Below are 18,525 nucleotides of genomic sequence, written 5' to 3' on the forward strand. Positions count from 1 at the left end.
ACATAATATATTTATAGGGAATGCTCTTTAGTTTTCAGATTTATAGAAAATGTGTTTCTCGAATAGACTACATTCACAGTAGACAGATTTTAAACTTGCTCAGTGTGCTTTGCTTCTGGCCAGGTGGTTAAAGAGTAATCCAGCCTTATGAGGAGAGCGTGAGCGAGAGTCGTATGCTGTCTGGACAGCATCCTTGGGACTGGCGGCTCTGCATGGCAGGTCCAGACAGACCTAGAGAGAGGATTTGGTCACGCAGGAGTGACAAACTGGAGCACACTGGGATCTGTGGTCCTCAGAGTGAAGTCTTGGGCTTTAGCATAAACCTGAGCTGACCCAGCAACGGTTGTTGCTACATCCCATTGGTCCAGCTGCAACTTGCGGTGAGCAGATATTGGGTATCAGCTGTTGTGTTGGCAGCTGCTAGTCAGTCACCACCTGTCTTTCTGCTGGATTGGCTTCTAGAGTGGCTGTGTGGCAAGTTCTTGGACTGTGTGTGTTTGGAGGCAGGTTTCACAAGGAAGATTTTTTCTTTTCCTTTAGCTATTTTTCAACTCCACCGGATTATAAAAAACACTGGAGCAGCAGCACTTAGGGTTTCAACACATACCCGGTGAGTGGAATTCTTTTCATAGCAGTATGCATAGTGTGTTAAGTGCTGGTTTGACCAATGCAGACCTGAGCCACTGCATTGATTCTACAGAAAAAAATAAATTAAAAAAATTGAAACGAGCCATCAAATCATGTCATTATAGGAGATATAAGTTGGTTACTGTTGCTAGACTAAGTGCCTTTCTGGCCTCTTATGACTGGAATACACTGTTAATAATGCTAAGTTGTCTGAATGCATGCATCACCTTCTGGCTCTGTTTTCAACCAGTGGCACAGCAGGTGCTGTATAGACACCCCTTATTACCCAGCCTTAGTTGATTGCTTGTAATGCCTGAGTGCGTATGGCTGAAAGCATGCGCTGGTGTCAGTGGGAATGCCCTCTTAATGGGGCCAGCAATCAGGCAGCCGTCCCCACTGAGCCAAAGGAAAACACGCTGGAAACATGCGGCATGTCAGTGGCTCATTAAGGAATGGAGCAGCGTTTATAGCACCGCTGAGAGGAACAGTAAATCACTGTGCTCCCCTAGAGCGCTGAGTGGAGGGAGTCCTGCCCTCTTAAATGCACCAGTCACTGTGCTCCACACACTACTGGCCCTGTGTGTGTTTGTGCTCAGAAGCAATGGCCAGAGGGCCTATTTTTACTTTCATGTTGTACGAAACAACTGGTATTAAGAAGTATAAATAGTATCCCTGTATTGATGACAAAGTTTACATAGAGTGAACGCTGGCACCTGTGGGAATCTGAATTAAAATACATTTTTGTACTATATCTGACAATAATGACAAGACTGTTTAATTTAATTTGCATTCACAGCTTATAAGAAAGTTGTGGCGTGTTGAGCACACAGCAAGGTTTCTGCACGCTGATGTATCGACCCATTTACGGTCTGACAGTCTCCTGTGATGGATCGCACTCTCATCTTTTTTTGATACCCCTAAAACTATTGATTGGTCATTTTCAGCATCACCAGCTTTCTATCAGCACTGTTAATGTGCATAGTATAAGCTCAGTTTTAAATAAATAAATAAATCTTCCACAGACCAAGGCTTCATTGTGAAAATTAAAATTAGCATCAGGATCTTGAGTCACACTCTGTGGCTGAAATTACTCACTATCAGATGTTTTCTTGGCTGAAGTTTGCTCAGTTCTTGAGAATCTTCTTTCTGTTACATGATGCCGTTTGTCTCTGTTCATCAGGGATCCTCAGCATTTAACCCTCATTCCCTTTATAACTGTGCTAATGTGTTTATATTAGAGTTACCATAGCGATGTCCTTAAGTGTATGTTTGGTGCTCCATAGTGAAGCGGCAAGTGAAATGTTGGTGGTTTGCTCCAAACAGAAACATGGGGTCATGTCGGCAAGGCTAGCTGATGTAAAAGTCTTCCAGCATAAACATGCAGGGCTACCTGCTGTGGTGACCCCTAGTGTCAAGGGAGCAGCAGAAAGTAACCTTTATAGCAATAGCACATCATTATACTGTAAACCAACCCAACTTCACAAAACAACTTTGCTATTTAGCTTTTGTGTCTTTGTTTAGACCTCAGTGATCATTTAATTGGAACAGAAATTATTTTAATGGGATGGCAGTGTAATGGCTCAAACTCGTGACTCAAACACTTGTGTTATCTCCAGGTATGTTTACTTCCTTGCACAATATGAATCCATGCTTCTTAGGTTAACTGTTGATGTGAAATGTGCTGTAGGTGTGAATGGGGATTTGTCCTTGTGTATTGGGTCTGCGGTAGACTGGCAAACTGTTCAGGGTGCAGCTACCTATGTCAGCTGGGGTAGGTTCCTGCCCAAGCAGTTAAGAAAGTCAATAGATGGATGCATGGTACGTCAGTGTTTACCTTTGGGAACTGAAAGAGCGTTTGGAGCTGTAAATGGCTAATGATGTCAGACTTAACAGCCACACAAATTCCCAGTGATAATGACAAATGAAGGACAAGGTTATTGCTGTTTGCATGCAGCCGAAGTTGTATGATTCAAGTTCACCTTTATTTAGACACAGGAAGAGAGGTGAGAGCTGGGAGAGAAGGGAGAGAAATCTCAGTGCTTCTTGGTTACTTCCAAAAATATCATGCTTTTCTTGAATTCCAGCTATCAGTAGTGCCTTGGACAAACAGGTTCTCTTGGTAGCTTTTGGCAGTAAATATTTAAGGGCTACTAGATAGACTAAATGATTACAAAATAGTAAACACAAATGTTACATGTTTACTGATGTATTAAGATACATGAAGATTATTTCAGAAAATTGTCTAAAACACTCATATGGAAAGAAGTTGTCTTGACCTCAAAACCATGTTTAAAGTTAAACATTTAAAGCATTTAAAGCTGTTTCTAGCCTTAGCTTATCTGAACATAAAAATTTGAAACATTGTGCTTCACACTTTGCAGGTCAAGATCATTAAAATAACAAAAATAAAATAAATAAAAAACACATCATACATGCATTCTCTTAATTTTTCTGGAAACAATTTATCAGACTACTTCTGAGCTATGATGGGGAGGAAAAGCTAAAGCACAGAAATATTAGCTCAAAATGGAAAGAGTCATACCAAAGATTTAACCAAAAACCCCATCTTCTGTTTTTTCTGTTAGATCCAGTCTGAACATAACCTTTCTTCTGGCTCTGCTCCACTGGATTTGTAGAGGAATCAGTCTTTGAAAGAAAAGGCACAAACACTTCAATTCTTCTGACTTTAGCTCTTGATTAACTCTTCCAATTAGATAGCCATCGGCAGGACTGGGGCCCTGATACAATCCAAATGGGATATTGGACACACAACCAGAGTGAATTGTGTCATTGTAAGGCTGATAATGACTGCCTTCTTCCATACATTAAATGTAAGTCAAGGGGGGGCCCTTGAGGCCCCTGGTGGCCTGTTTTTGCATTCTCTTTCAATGCTTCTCTTTCAATCGTGTACAGGCTGCACCATTAAACATTTACGGAGGCTGTTTAAACAGCCGTTAATTGCACATTAAGTGCGATCTATGCTCTTGATCACACACAGATCACTCTCTCTCTCTCTCTCTCTCTCTCTCTCACACACACACACACACACACACACACACACACACACACACACACACACACACACCTATCTATGTATGTATATATATATATATATATATATATATATATATATATATATATATATATATATATATATATATATTTAAATATATGCCATGCACACTTGCAGCTGAAGAAAAGTCCGCATGCTTGGACATGCAGAATTACACATCCACACAGACACACACTGAAAAACAGGCTTCTCTGTGTGTGTGCATGGACCCACACGTAGATCATTCACATGATGCCATGCAATGCTGCATTCCTTCTGGGACTTATCAGGTGTTCATATGTAACTGAAGTTGTAGATTCCTGTGGGTTCCTGACAGATATGCATATACAGTTTTTCTCAGTCGCTTTGGTGCGTTTCTCAGATCAGAATTGAAATTCTCATAACTATTAGTTCAACCTCCACAACACTCAGTCATTTGTGCGCATCATAGTAGCAATTTCTCCTCTCTCTGAACAAACTGCAAATGATTTTGGACATGAATCAGTTGCTTCCATACATTTCCCTGCTGCTTTCTGACATTTCCATTTGCTTATGTCATGTCAGTCAAAAGTAATCATACCTATGGATGCTAAATAGTCATTCCCAATAAAACGAATAGTCATACATCCATTGCTTAAGTCATCACACACAAAATTGTTGAACTAGTTATCACATGCCAAATATTGGCCATCTGTCAAGCAAATCCTATACCTTTCTGTATCATTTTTCCTGGAAATGTCTCCGAAATTGAACAATTGATCTCAGGTGAATTACAGCTGTCACTCATGAGGAGGCTCTACCAAATGGGTGATTTTATGTTTACATGTATTCTACAGTGAACAAGTGACTGTAGCATATTTTTCTTTTGCACAATTCTGTAGGATTACAAACACTTCTACACAATGGAAATGTGAAACGTACGTATTCAGTGTCTTAGTTACTCCCAAGACTCCCATAACATCTACAGTGACTTTACTGCACATTTCAGATGGCTGTACAGGTAGGCCATAGTGCTGTCGTCAGCATTTTCAGGTGTCACCAATTGTTTTTGCAATGGGAAACACTGAAATTATAAACTGTCATAGTGGAAACATGACAATGCCATTTGACTATCTTGTTCATAAAGATGGTGTCAAGACTTTTCATTTTGATGGCACTGACAGTTTCGTTGACATGGATACTTGCTTTTGAGGTATGGATAATCAATTCTGTGCATGTGACGTGCTTTTGCAGGCTATCCACTAGGTTTTGCAGTTTGCACTAATTGCAAATGTTAATGGTGTTCTGAGAAACGCACCAAAGCGACTGAGAAAAACTGTAACATAGTGCTTACTTTGGCAGATATTGAAGGATTGTCACAAAGCAAAGTAAACAAAGTAAAACGTCAGCTACACTTACTTTATTAAGTACAACTTGCTAGTACCAGGATGGAGTCATTTTCTGGTATTATTTTGGCGCCCCAGCTGCCGGAATATTACTGGGTTTTTTTGGGATTTTTTTATTTTTTTACGGTGTATAGTGGGTGTGGAATTGTCTGTATTTTTCACACCTTTTCAAAAATCTTTGGAAAAAACCTACATTTTACTGCCTTTAAACTGACATCAGCTCTTATATCAATTGTAATTTCAACTCTAATATCAAAGCAGCTTATATTACCATTGAACCGAGATGCAAATTTCACATTTATTTTCTGCAGATCCTTAACAAAAGCAGGAGTAGCATTAATTGTAAAGCATCTGTCCACTGATTAAAACATTAGAACATTTTTTACCATACACACTTACATTTGGCAAAACAGATCTTTTCAGGACTAGGAATTAGGTGTCACCTTCAGCTTAGCTGGGGAGGGGTTGCTTCATTCATGAATAGAAACACAAGTAATGCTAATTGCCTGAGTGTACAGAATTCATTTAAGCTAGTGAACATCTTCTATGACACACAATCTGAAACCTAAAGCACTTAACCTAATGTTTAATGGTGATGTTATGGTCATTTCTAAAGACAAATTTAAGAAAGACAGCACAGGTTTCTAAACACTAGACAACCTGTTAATATCCCAGATTTACCAAGAATTTTTCATGATTGATTTTGACTGAAACAGATTACTGAGGCACTTGTGAGAGAGTCTCTCTACTGTCCTGGTGCCCTGCTATTGGCAAGACCATCTATTTCTTCTTCCTGTTTTCACTTGTTATTTTGCGGCTAATCTGGTCTTGAAACCTCTGTCTGAACAGACGAGATCTGGGGCTGTGTAAAGGATGCAACTGTGACTAAAACTGTGACCAGGCCAGATTAACGTCCTCTGTCTCTTCGTCAACCCAGACACAAACGTGATGTAAGGCTAAAATCGTGCCTGGAGCGTGTTGTAAAGCGTGTTGGCCTGACTAATATGGAGTTAGCCTCCTTTCGCCACTCTGTAATTAGCAGTGAAGGCAAGTTGGGAGATAGACTGTAGGTAGACAGGAAACGCAATGAGGTAATGAGGCTGGTCCCTGTAGGGGTCAGAGGGTCGTTAATGAGGTGAGGATGTTTTGCTGTGTTGATGACTCAGGTGCCGTGTGGAAATACCAGGAACACTGACTCGATGTGTGAGAGAATAAAATGGGTTGAATCGTGGCCAAACTGAAACCAGAAAAACCTGGAATATAAAAAAATCAACCAAAATAATCACACTTTAAATAAGCATTGACCAAAATGTATCGAGAATAACAGAATTTGTCATGTGTGTGGCTTTATTTTCATGATCTGGGCCAGGGTTGCAAATATGGTAATAAGCCTGTTCACACAGTTGAATTGGCAGCGCTCGCAGTTGTTGTTGTTTTGGTGTTTTCTGTGGGCCGGGGCCAGGGTGCCTGCCGAGGCGCTGGTGTGGACAGCTGGCCCGTCTGATCCCTCTAGTCTGCTCTTAAATTGGTTTTAGCGGCAGCACTAATAAAGCTGATTATCTGTGTGGCTCAAGGGCCCACTAACCCTGTGACACTGCTGGCAGCTGGTGGGACCAGAAGCTCGGACGCCATCCGCACTGCAAAAGAGGAGCATATTAATGAGAAACTGTATCATGAAAGCATTAAGACTTTATTTTTGTGTGTTTAAAATATGCAGAAACAGTACATCTCTGGCATTTTACGACACACATTGTGCTTTGGCTAATTTTATTGAAGCCAGTGTGTGTTTTTATGACAGCTATAATTAATTCCACTCATTATAGTGAATAGACTTGAAGCTAATGTACAATTTAAATATTTTTTGAGAGCTTATTCCCTTCTCCTCATCCTCCCTCTCCTCCACCAAGCCAACCCCACCCCTTTGCACCTGTCCCCAGGCCTGCCTGTTCCCACTTTGTTTGGTAAATTTAATGCTCATAAACTGTGGGCATTGTGCATGTATGTTTGCCTTTAACCATCTACCATGGTTATGTTCAGCATGCTGTTGCTTCCTTTTCTGCCCGCGTGCACTCTGACATATGTGCTTTTCCACTGTTGAACATGGGTGGAGGGGGAGTGAGGGGGTGTCAGCCTCTGTTAGAGCCTAATTGTTTAATGTGTTAAATGTGTGCTAAACGACCACGTGAGGTGCAGGACATTGACAAGTGAGCACTGGATGCCCAGAGAAAGCACTCAGAGAGAGAGAGAGGGAGGGAGGGAGTGGTGGTGGAGATTATGGTGTTTTAGCATTCATATTGATTAGTGTGTGATGTTATTTTGGAAGGGCAGCAGGGGACAGGCAGCAGGCGGCGGGGTTATTTCAGTCGAACATGAGAATATTGCTTAAAAGCAGTATTCACACGGGACATTCACAAACAACTTGATTGCGGTGAAAATCCAGATTATGATAATAGCTAGATTAAGGCCTTTACATGATTTGCTGTAGCCACAACAATAGCTGAGCCATTATCTGAATAGACAGGCGAGAAAGAGGATTTTAAAAGGAAAATTTAGACTTGCAGTTTTAATAAATTATTTTATGGAACAGCTGATGGTTAACTATATAATTTTTATTTTTATACAATTATTGAATTTAAGTATTTCATTAATATGTGTGTGTGGTACTCAAATGGTATATAACAGAACTTTATGCATTACAGTTTAAAAGTCTTGATATACCCTAGGAAATGGGAAATGGGTGCAGTGATTTATTGAAACATGAACTGAACTCTCTCAGCCAAGCCTGTAATTTTTGTAAGTAGTCTTCAGGAATAGTTTTCCAGGTGTCTTAAAGGAAATTTAAAGCTTTTCTGTTGATGTTGGCTGCATTTTGATCTGTTCTCTGCCAAGATGATCTCACACCGCTTCAATAATGTCGAGGTCCAGGCTCTGGGGAGGCCAATCCATGACTGATAGTGTTGTTTACAGTTACTTTTATAGCATTGGAAGTGTGTTTGGGATCATCGTCATGCTGAAAACTTACGGCACTGTAGATATTTTTTTAAAACCTGAAGCTTTTGTTCTCCACTTCTCCAGTTTACTTATATTTTTCCAAGCACTCACTGCACACCATGTTGATATATGTCAAGTTTTGCGCCAATAGCTCTTTGGGAATCACCTTGTAAGCGCAAAAATATTATTTTATTCCTGTCAAACTGTTTAGTTTTAGGTACCATTCAACTAAAGTAATGAGTGCAGGTGGCCGCCCCTCTCTGAAACTGGTTCTACTGGAGGTTTCTTCCTGTTAAAAGGAAGTTTTTCCTTCCCATTGTCGCCAAAGTGCTTGCTCATGGGGGGTCATATGATTGTTGTGTTTTTCTCTGTATGCATTACTGTAGGGTCTACCTAATAGGATTAAGTGCCTTGAGGCGACTGTTGTTGTGGTTTGGCGCTATATGAATAAATAAAATAAATAATAGAACAAATGATGTGTTTTTAGGACATGCTGATAGCAGCTATTTAAAAGTTTATCTTGTTCATCTATTGAGTTACGAGGCTTTTTTATACATGAATGATTCATAGGTCAGTGTTAAGTGGCTTAATGAACAAAAAAACATTCCTTTGAAAATGGTCAGGAATGGACTGGACTGAATATGAGGGAAAATGCAGCCAATGTCCAAAAATGATGAATGCATGACATTTTAAACAAACTGCAGCCTCTCAAAAGTCAATAAAAGTCAGGTATTGTTTACTAAGCTTTCTAAAATAATCAATCAAAGTGTCCATAGTAATAACTCCATGTAGGTAACAACAGAGAATGTGTGCTACTTGTATGACTTACACCCTTGAGAGGAGTGTGTTCTTCGTGAATGGTTGTCTTTGAGTCACTAACCCTGCTCCCATGAGCATTGCCATTTCTCTGGTTTCATTCGCTGAGAGCAGCTAGCCTGAACTGGCCAGGGGCGGGGGGCCTCCTATAGGCTAACAAAGTGTTTATGAGCAAATGTCTGTCACCTCACAGGAGAAAGAAGAGTTATCATGGGAGAAAATAATTCTTTCAGCTGAAGCGACCTGTAAGCAGAGTAAAACCTTTTGTGCTTGTGTTGCTTATCAGCAGAAGAAGCATCTGTCTTCTTCATATCTGAGATCAAAAGTAAAAAAAAAAACCCTCTGCAGTAATTCATGTTTGATATTATGACTCAGTTCTGGTGACCTCTCCACCTTCTCACGTGCAGACATGGAAAGCAAAGGAGAGCAGACCACACCTCTGCACCCTTCCATGTGCAGGCATCAGTGATAACAGATATGACACCGATTCAGACACAAGATGAAAGGAAGAGCTAGGGTGGGGATGGGTTGCTGCACATAATGTTCAGCAATTATGTGCAGACCAAAAAACAAACAACAAATAGTGTCTGGTGGAAAAAAGTGACATAGCAATGTTTTTCCAAAAAGTAATCGTCTAGATCAAATTACTCAAAGAAGCCATATCACTTTTGTTTATTTCGTTTTTTTGCAGGGCATGAAATATGTAAAAGGAACATAAAATTAGTTTTTGTTTTTTGTTTTTAAGGCCAAGACAGAATCGTTGAGACCTCTGTATATGACCTGGGGTGTAGAAACTGCAGGTATGGAAAGTTAAATGGCGCACACTGAATGAGATGCGACAACTTTATGTGTAGGAGGGTATCGGCTGATTTGCTGAAATTACAGTTGAGTTTCACTTTGTGGCATGTCTGAACTAATGTTATGCTTGATTTGGTAAACATACTTGTAGCAACCACTGTAGATGGCTCCTGGATACCTAAGGTGAAAGGAACTACCTGTAGACCCTGGGACAGGAGTAGAACACAATAGCTAGATTATATAATTTGCCATAAGTTCCTAAAGCATTCCCATAACAGACAAAGGCATCTGGGCTATCTTGCATAGCCTGCTGATACTGTTACCCACAACCAGAAACACCAGAGATGTGACTGCCTCTTGTAAATGATGTGATTGTGGCTTTCAGTGTTTAGTAATTTCTGCCTCAAGACAATCTATGAACTGTGCTCTATGTGAATATTTTTCTCTTTCTCAAGAAAAAAAGAATTGCAGGAAGGTGTTGCTTATGTGGCTGAAATGGCCATACGAGGAATATCCTCTATCTATGTCTGGCACTGATCACCACCTGCACTCATGTATATATCCTTCTACGTAGCACTCTTAATTCTTATTCTCATGTATATATCTAATGTATATCTCATGCACATATCTTTCTTTCTACATGGCACTTTAATTCTTATTGTTTGCACTGAAGCACCGCAGCAAATTCCTAATGTTGTAAACCTCAACATCTGGCAATAAACCCATTCTGATTCTGATTCTGATTATGACATCACATGCATCCAAAACTAGAAAAAACTGAGATAAACTGAATGTTTGGAGCAGTCTGTTAACTTACTGAAAGCTTTGATCATGTGTAATATGATCATTTGAACAATAGATCTATGAAGAGAATCGAGAAAAGTAGAATAGCTCCTCTTTAGTTTATCACCAGGTCTACAGTATGTTCCAGCTTTGTCATGGTGATGAGGTCTAGGGAGTGAGAATTCGATCATGATGTTTATTCACAGACGGTCTGCCTGTCCCGAGAACAGGAAAGGTTGTGAGCAAGGAAGGAATATATGCTGCTTTTACAATAAGCAACCTGTTGAGTTTGGATGGGCACCTAATTAGCATCCTTCCTGGCAGCCTTGATGAGGAAGTAGCGCAAGCATGTCCAGCTGGGAGGAAGCTTAAACCAATAAATGCATAGTGCCATTTGGAGGAACATTAAGGCTACCTTTATTAGCCTTAAAGCACTGTATTTGAGATTCAGAAGAAAATTGGTTATACTTGTATTTGAGTACATAACTGTGCTGGAGCAAAATGCAAGTTTTTGTGTGTATTCAATAGAAGTAACTCAATGATTCCTGAAAAATCTGAAATTGTAATAATTTGCAAAGTACATCTGCTGATTTATCTGGGTATACCGACCTCATTTATAATAAATTAATAAAATATCTAGTTCAACTAAATCAACTCATACAGACTCATATTTCATTTGCACAAGTATTTGAAGAATAAACCCATAAAAATAAAAAAAACTTAACGTTCTAATTCAAGCTCATCTTCACATTGACCTCTGGACAATTTTTATATTTGTAGTGGTTGTCCTGCTCTCTGGTGTTATATCGCAGTGAATCTCTTCTTTTGTGTTCTTCAACTTGAATTTGATTTTGAGAAAGTTTAAAAAAGTCACTGAGAAGCAAATCTGATGTATTAGGTTGGTGGGAAAGCTTGGCACTGCCTGACCCTAAGAGGAAGGATTCACAGTGCGCCAACCAATATACGTCGAGAAGAAAATAATGAAGAGTATACTTCTGGTCTCAGTCTTCCCTGTGACATGCTGTGTTCTGGCTTGAAAAATCCTTATCTAAAGAGTGCTTGGTTGACCACCTGCAAAATTTGCAAACTCTCACCATCAGTAATGATCCACTACATGAAATTCAGACTAGTCTTAGAGAAAAGTTGGTTGATTTCTGCACAACTTTGAGGTCTGTGGTGAAATCTCAGAGGCCACGGTGCATGTGGTCAGGACGGGACTGCCAGGGAGAGATCTAAAGGTACAGATGTGCTGGAAGCTGTCTGGACATTCCATAAAGATGACCTTTGAACAGAAGACTGGCCAAATTTAAATCGGGCAAGGCTTTTTATTTTTATGGACTTGTTCCCAGAACTGTTTGATCACATAATAATCCACAGTAGGGTAACCTCAGTAGACTGCCAAACACCTCTGCAGGACAGAAACATTTGTAGTGCAAACATCACTGTTTTTTATACTTACCATAAATCACTATAGTACTCCAGCAGCTTAATTGCATTTTCTTTTTATTGTTTTTTTCTTACCTTTGTGATTTTTGGGGGATAAAATCTGTGTGAAAACAGATTTCAACAGTTCTCACACGCTCAACACATGTGACCATTGTATGATCCCTCTGTCAAGGTGACTGTAATGGAAACTGCAGCCCAGTCAGGAGTGAGTTGGTAATATGGCACACATCTGGACCTTTGCACATTGCTCACAGCTAGTTTCCTACCCTGAGAGAAATAGGAGCCCCTAGCACAAGGAAAATACTTCAAAAGGCTTAAAGACTTCAGAACATTTTGGAAGTAAACAAAAAAGTGACGCAGGCGGCTGCACTGTAATTGCCTGGTTCCTTTGAACGTTGCCCGGACTTTAAACTGGAATGTGTTAGTAGAGGAGCAATGAGTGTAACTTGGCCTGGATGAACAGTCTGCCTGGCACCTGACTTGGGGGCTAGCATAGCTGAAAGACTGATGTCTTCAGAGAAGAGCAAGACATGTTGAGCCAACGCATTCTTACTCACACCATCTTTCAACTCTTTTGCCTGGTAAGGAACCCATAGTGTTACACTTGGACACATTGGAAGTCCCTTTAGGAAAATGTGGAAGATGGTGCTGCATGGTACCGAAGTAAAAAAGGAAGTACAAAACCCACCCAACTCAGGCTGCGATCGTGAATAGCATGCCAATTTCCTTAACTGGGTTAGGACATACTAAATAGACACGTTTTCATAACATTTACATTACATTACATTTCAAATAAAGTCTCATTCGTCTTTTCAGTAGAAAATTCTTCTTCTTCTTCTTCTTCTTCTTCTTCTTCAAAAAGCTTGACATTAACCAAGCCGATGATCTGGTAGGTTTACTTAATTTGAAAACCATCCATGAATATTCTATGAATACTATGAAGTTGCAACTGACAATTATAATAATTATAACTGATAGTGAGAACCTGCAGACTGCGGTTTATGCCATGCTTTGCTACTTAACTTTCACTTGCTGTTTGTGGTTAGATTCAGGCAGTAAAAGCATGCTTATAGGTGTACCCGGTGTGATACACTGTGATGTCAAGTTTCTGTATGTGACTTGAAAGTGACACCAGTCTCACTATTGTTGCTAGAAGTGCACCAAGACACAAACACTCTGTGCTGACAGAGAAACCTGTTTTACTTTTTAGTTCTAAGGGAACTTTTTTGGGAAAAGGTTGCAGAGCTGGGAGTAATTTCATATTCATGTTAAATAACTATATACTCAAGAAAATTTACCTACCTTCAATTTTCTCCCACTTTTTGCTCTTTCACACTAAAGTAATACAAGGACAGCATCCACCCTGTAACTATCCTTCTGGATTCAGCAACCGATTGCAAGTAGTTGCAGTCACAACCTGGTTGCTCAGCATGCAACACCCTCAACTGCTTTTAACCTGAAGGCAAATGCAGAAGGTGCCTGGTTGAAGGCAACTTGTCTCCAAACAATTGTGGTCCACCTCAGACCACTGTCTACAAACTGGGGTCATTTGTAGACAGATTGGTGTTGGTGAAGGTTTGCAAGTAGTTGTCGTCTAATTTATAAACACAAACAAATTGTCAACATGTCACAGTCAGTCTTAATCATTCTGCACCAATGAGCATAACTCGTCTGTGATAGGAAGACTCAAAACAAATGGTTGCCAAGTGGTTGTATTGTGGAGCATGGCTAACACACATAGAGACAGACATTCATTTCTGTTCCCACAGCCTACAAACTCAAACTCAGTTTACCGCAGAGTGAGAGAGACATGATAGAGAAATCTGACTCTATGTATAATATCATAGCACATGTCTCACTTTGCACTAATGCCTGTAATAAATATTCATGAGTATCATTGAAAAGATTAAAAAGTGAAGCATACCACAGGGAATTTATTTGTCAGGCAGCATATCATAGAACCTTTGAAGCTACAAAAGAATTTACTTTCCACCAGTACTTGGTTAGGAGAGTACCTAGAGCATATTTCTTCTCATAATATTATTTCTGAATGTGAGTGTGTTAGCAAAGAATGTGCTCCAGTTTACAAGTTTCATCACTTAGAAATGATGATATAAACAACTGAACATTCTTTGGCTGTGAGATTTGAGATGATGAAGAGAGAAGTGGAACGTGTTTTCTTTGGACGATTAATCTGGAGTTCAGAAGAATGACATGGGCACGGACCTTGTGTTTTCAGACGTTTCTCTGCTTTACTTCATTTTTTTGGGTTTGGTTCTAGAAAGGCTTTGGCAGCTGTCAGATATAAAAATATTGAATGGGGGGAAAATCTACTGGCTGCAGATACAAACAATGAAAATTTGAGGTGATGCTGAAGAAAACCTGGTGGAGAGAAAGGGAGAAAGTGAAAAAGGGAGAAAGTGAAGCTCATCTATAAACCAAATGTATGTAATGCACTACTAATCAACAAGACAGCCCAGATTCAAGTCAATGTTGCATCAAGAGTAGAAGTATTAGGAGTCAAATATAGAGAACTAGTATAACCCCAACTCCAATAAGTTGAGATGCTGTTTAAAATATATATGAACACAGAATGCAATGACTTGCAAGTCTACAAATTGTGCAACATTTTCAGAATAATGCTGCGCTCCATTAAAAACAGGCATGATTCTGTTATGGAAATCATTGCATGGGCCCAGAAACACTTATGAAATCACTGTCTGTGAACACTGTTGCTATCCACAAATACAGTTTAAAGCTCTATCATACGGTGGCCCTGAGAGGCCAAACGGACTGCAACTTAAGAAAACACCAGCAATAAGGAAAACGCTGCAAAAGCACACAAAACACAACGGAAATGGTACAAAAGAAAATGTAAATAGAGAAAAAGAAATGAGAAATAGAAAAAACAAAAATGGAAATAGAAAAAAACAGATTTCCAAAAGAACAAGGGAAGTGTTTCTGGGGAGACAATAACCCGACGGACCAGTTGCAGGAACCAAAACATGCTAGGTAAGTGTGTTTTAATCTCATGATTCATATAATACTGATTTTTAGGCTAATAGTTAGGCTAACACACTTACCTCTCATCTTATCTTTCCTCACAAAACCCATTGATCCTCCACTTCGTTTAAGTGTCTCCTAGCGCAATTCTTAGCATATTTTGGTTCCTGCAACTGGTCCGTCATGTTATTGTCTCGCCAGAAACACTTCCCTTGTGCTTTTGAAAATCTGTTTTTTCCTATTTCTGTTTTTCCTATTTCTGTTTTCTTTTTTCCTTTTTCCGTTTTTGTTTTTCCTATTTCTGTGTATTGTGTGCTTTTGCAGCATTTTTCTTATTGCTGGTGTTTTCTTGAGTTGTAGTCCGTTTAGCCCTTCAGGGCCACCGTACTATCACGCAAAAATGAAACTGCCATTTTCTCTGTGCTAAACCTCATGAGTAAAGTAGAGAACTGTTCCCTACCAATTCCATATGCAGTAGAGAACCGCACATTGTGCTTCTGGAAGGGCATCATCAGCGCTGAAAGGCATACAAAGGTTTTAGAGCATCATATCCTCCGCTCCAGATGAAGTCTTTTTCAGGGAAGAGCTTGGATATTTCAGCAGGACAATGCTAAATCACATACTGGACCTATTGCAACAGCATACCTTTTGTAGAAGACTCAAGGCTCATGAATGGGCCCGCCTGCAGTCCAGACCTTTCACCAACGGAAAACATTTGGAACACCATGGAATTAAACGTATGACAAAGAAGACCCAAGACTATTGAGCAGCTTGAATTCTCCGTTGGGAATTTTCAAAAGGAATAAGAAAACATTCTTCTCCCAAAAGTCCAGCAGCTGGTCTCCTCAGTTCCCAGACGTTGTTAACGGAAGGATGCTAGACAGTGGGAAAAATGTCTAGCATCAAGTACAAAATTAGCTCATATTTTTGTTAAAATGGTACATTTTCTCAGTTTAAACATTTGATGTGTTTCTTATGTTCTGAATTTAAAAAAAGACTTGCAATGTAAACCACTGCATTATGTTGTTATTTAAATTTTACAGAGCATCTTAACTTTTGTGAGAGTGGGAGCGTATGATACATATATTAAAAAAATAGAATAAAAAATGGAGAAATAAGCAGTTGTAAGCTTCCAGGCAGCTGGACATGCTGACAGGTGTAGGTAGCAGAGGTCTGAATAAAACTGGTTACAGGATGACATGAATGCAAAAACACATAGGATATGAATGATGCAACCGACTGTGGTAAGTTGGAAGGTATGCACTGTGTATACTGTGAGGTGATTTGGAAATGAGAAACACATGAAGTGTGTTTCAGAGAAAGAAAATCTGAAGACATCTGAAGGGTGGACAGAAAGTCACTCGACACAGTGTCAGTAATTGAATTCAGTCCACTGTAGAAATCCACAGCAGATCATTCTTAACATTAAGATTGTAAAATTAGAACATATGATGTTTTGGGGGGATACTTGTACTTTGAACGTGTAGTTAATGTTTTTATGGGGCTTCTTTTAAATGGTAAATGGCCTGTATTTGTATAGCGCCTTATTAGTCCCTAAGGACCCCAAAGTGCTTTACACGTTCAGTCATCCACCCATTCACACACACACTGGTGATGGCAAGCTACATTGTAGCCACAGCCACCCTGGGGTGCACTGACAGAGGCGAGGCTGCCGGACACTGGCGCCACCGGACCCTCTGACCGCCACCAGTAGGCAACGGGTGAAATGTCTTGCCCAAGGACACAACGACCGAGACTGTCCGAGCTGGGGCTCGAACCAGCAACCTTCCAATTACAAGGTGAACTCCCAACTCTTGAGCCACGATCGCCACGATTCAAGTCTTTTAAGTCAGACTTGAATTATTTCCTAAACTAAATCTAAGAAAAACATTCATAAGATGATTTTATTTAAAAAAATATAATCATTTTTTTTCAGTTCCAGAGATGCCTTTATAGCAGAAAACCATTACCAACATTACCATCAATATTAGATCCTCTCCACCAAACCTGTCAGACAATCATGTTTATCATCTACACACCTCTCCACACAGATAGTGTGCAAAATAAACCTCAGTGCCTCTTAATCGATTACTCTCTCTGTGATGAGTGGAACTTGTTGTATAGTCTTGCAGTTGCATAAGGGCTTAGCCATGGTTAGGGTTAGGTTGTATTTTCACCAAATGCTCAAGATGCTACGTTCCAAATGAACTTTCATGTGTTTTTTTTTAATGTTTTTGTGTGTTTTAAGACTTCAGGTATTTATGCCAAATAGGTGACAACAGCATATGAACCTAACTTTAATGTTAAACAGGTCACTAGTGCTCTGTCAGTCACTTTCACTGCTCTGCACATGGTACACAGCTATGCATCATCAAAGAATTCACTTTCCCCATCAGTCACTCTCACTATTGTTGGTCATTGTAAACTGATGTTGCTGTGCATGTGGGCATACAAACTGGAATTTTAGTGCACCAGTCCATTCAAGTTCCTTGATTCTCACTCTTGCAAATGTCTCTAATATCAGGAGTCAGCTTCAGACTCCAGTTGAGATGACATCTAATACTGTTTGAGGAAAAGACCGAAGGAATCATACTGTTACTGTTTCTTACTGTAACCGTTTGCATAAACAATTCTAATGTTTCAGATTTTACTCATAAATGTGTGATAAGTTGTAACTCACAGAAGTATTTAGCTTTTGGAAACTAATGTAAATATCTTGTGAGGCTTTGGGACAGCTTTGAGCATGGGAAAATAACTGATTATGTCAGCAGGGTTATCTCAGTCAGCCAGCTCGTGGGATGGATAATATTGTGGCTGCAAAAACTACAGATATGTAAAGCAATGATATTTGACGTCAGGACTCAGGCCTCTGACAAGGACACAGATATGAGGGGTGGGCTACAGACGTCTGCTAAACCCATTGCTTTTATAATCTTTACCTTTGACAGGCTCAAGTGATATCGTGAGCGATATTTCACTTTATTTATACAATGTGCGTACGGCAATAAGCAGCGCAGCAGCAGACTAAACTAGATGAAACATTTTCTCAAGCTCAATGAGGACGTTTGGAGCGTAAAATAGGACATGACCCTGACACATTTAGTGGTGCAGTCTGAGGAGCGATACAGCTGTTGTACCGATGATGAGGATACCTGTCAAGTTTTGCTCATACCTTTACTTCATTCTATGCACGAGTAAAATCGCTTGTATTCACAGTGGATCACTGACTTTTCCTAACTCTTAGATCATATAAATACTTGATTTTAAATGATTAGCTTTTATTGTGAAATGAAAAATAATGTTAATGTGCAAGTTTAATAAATTGAATTCAGTTTATGTTTCATTTTCTTCACACTCTGTTGCACATTTTAATACATAAAATATTTATTTCAAACAGCTGACTAGCAGAGCTTTGTTTTTGATCCTGAGGTCATGACCTTTCAGGTAGTGTCCAACTTACTCACCTACTTGAATATTTTAAATTCAAATTCAAATTCAAATTTTATTTGTCACGTACACAGTCATACACAGTACGATATGTAGTGAAATGCTTGGACAACTGCTCGTGACCTAAAGAAAACAAAAAGGAAAAGGCTATGAATAAGATAGGAAATAAATATGAAA

General features: G+C 39.6%; 1 long non-coding RNA gene across 2 annotated transcripts in view; it reads left to right on the plus strand.

The window, feature by feature from the left end:
* The first annotated feature begins 209 nt into the window (after positions 1–209).
* Positions 210–18,525, plus strand: part of LOC113008262 (uncharacterized) — a 44,406-nt gene continuing 26,090 nt past the window's right edge. For both annotated transcript variants that reach the window (XR_003270000.1, XR_003269999.1), the window contains exon 1: positions 210–610. This is a non-coding gene — a long non-coding RNA (uncharacterized LOC113008262). The remainder of the gene's footprint in view (positions 611–18,525) is intronic.

Source organism: Astatotilapia calliptera, chromosome 16 (genome assembly GCF_900246225.1).
Source record: "Astatotilapia calliptera chromosome 16, fAstCal1.2, whole genome shotgun sequence".
Taxonomy (NCBI): Eukaryota; Metazoa; Chordata; class Actinopteri; order Cichliformes; family Cichlidae; genus Astatotilapia; species Astatotilapia calliptera.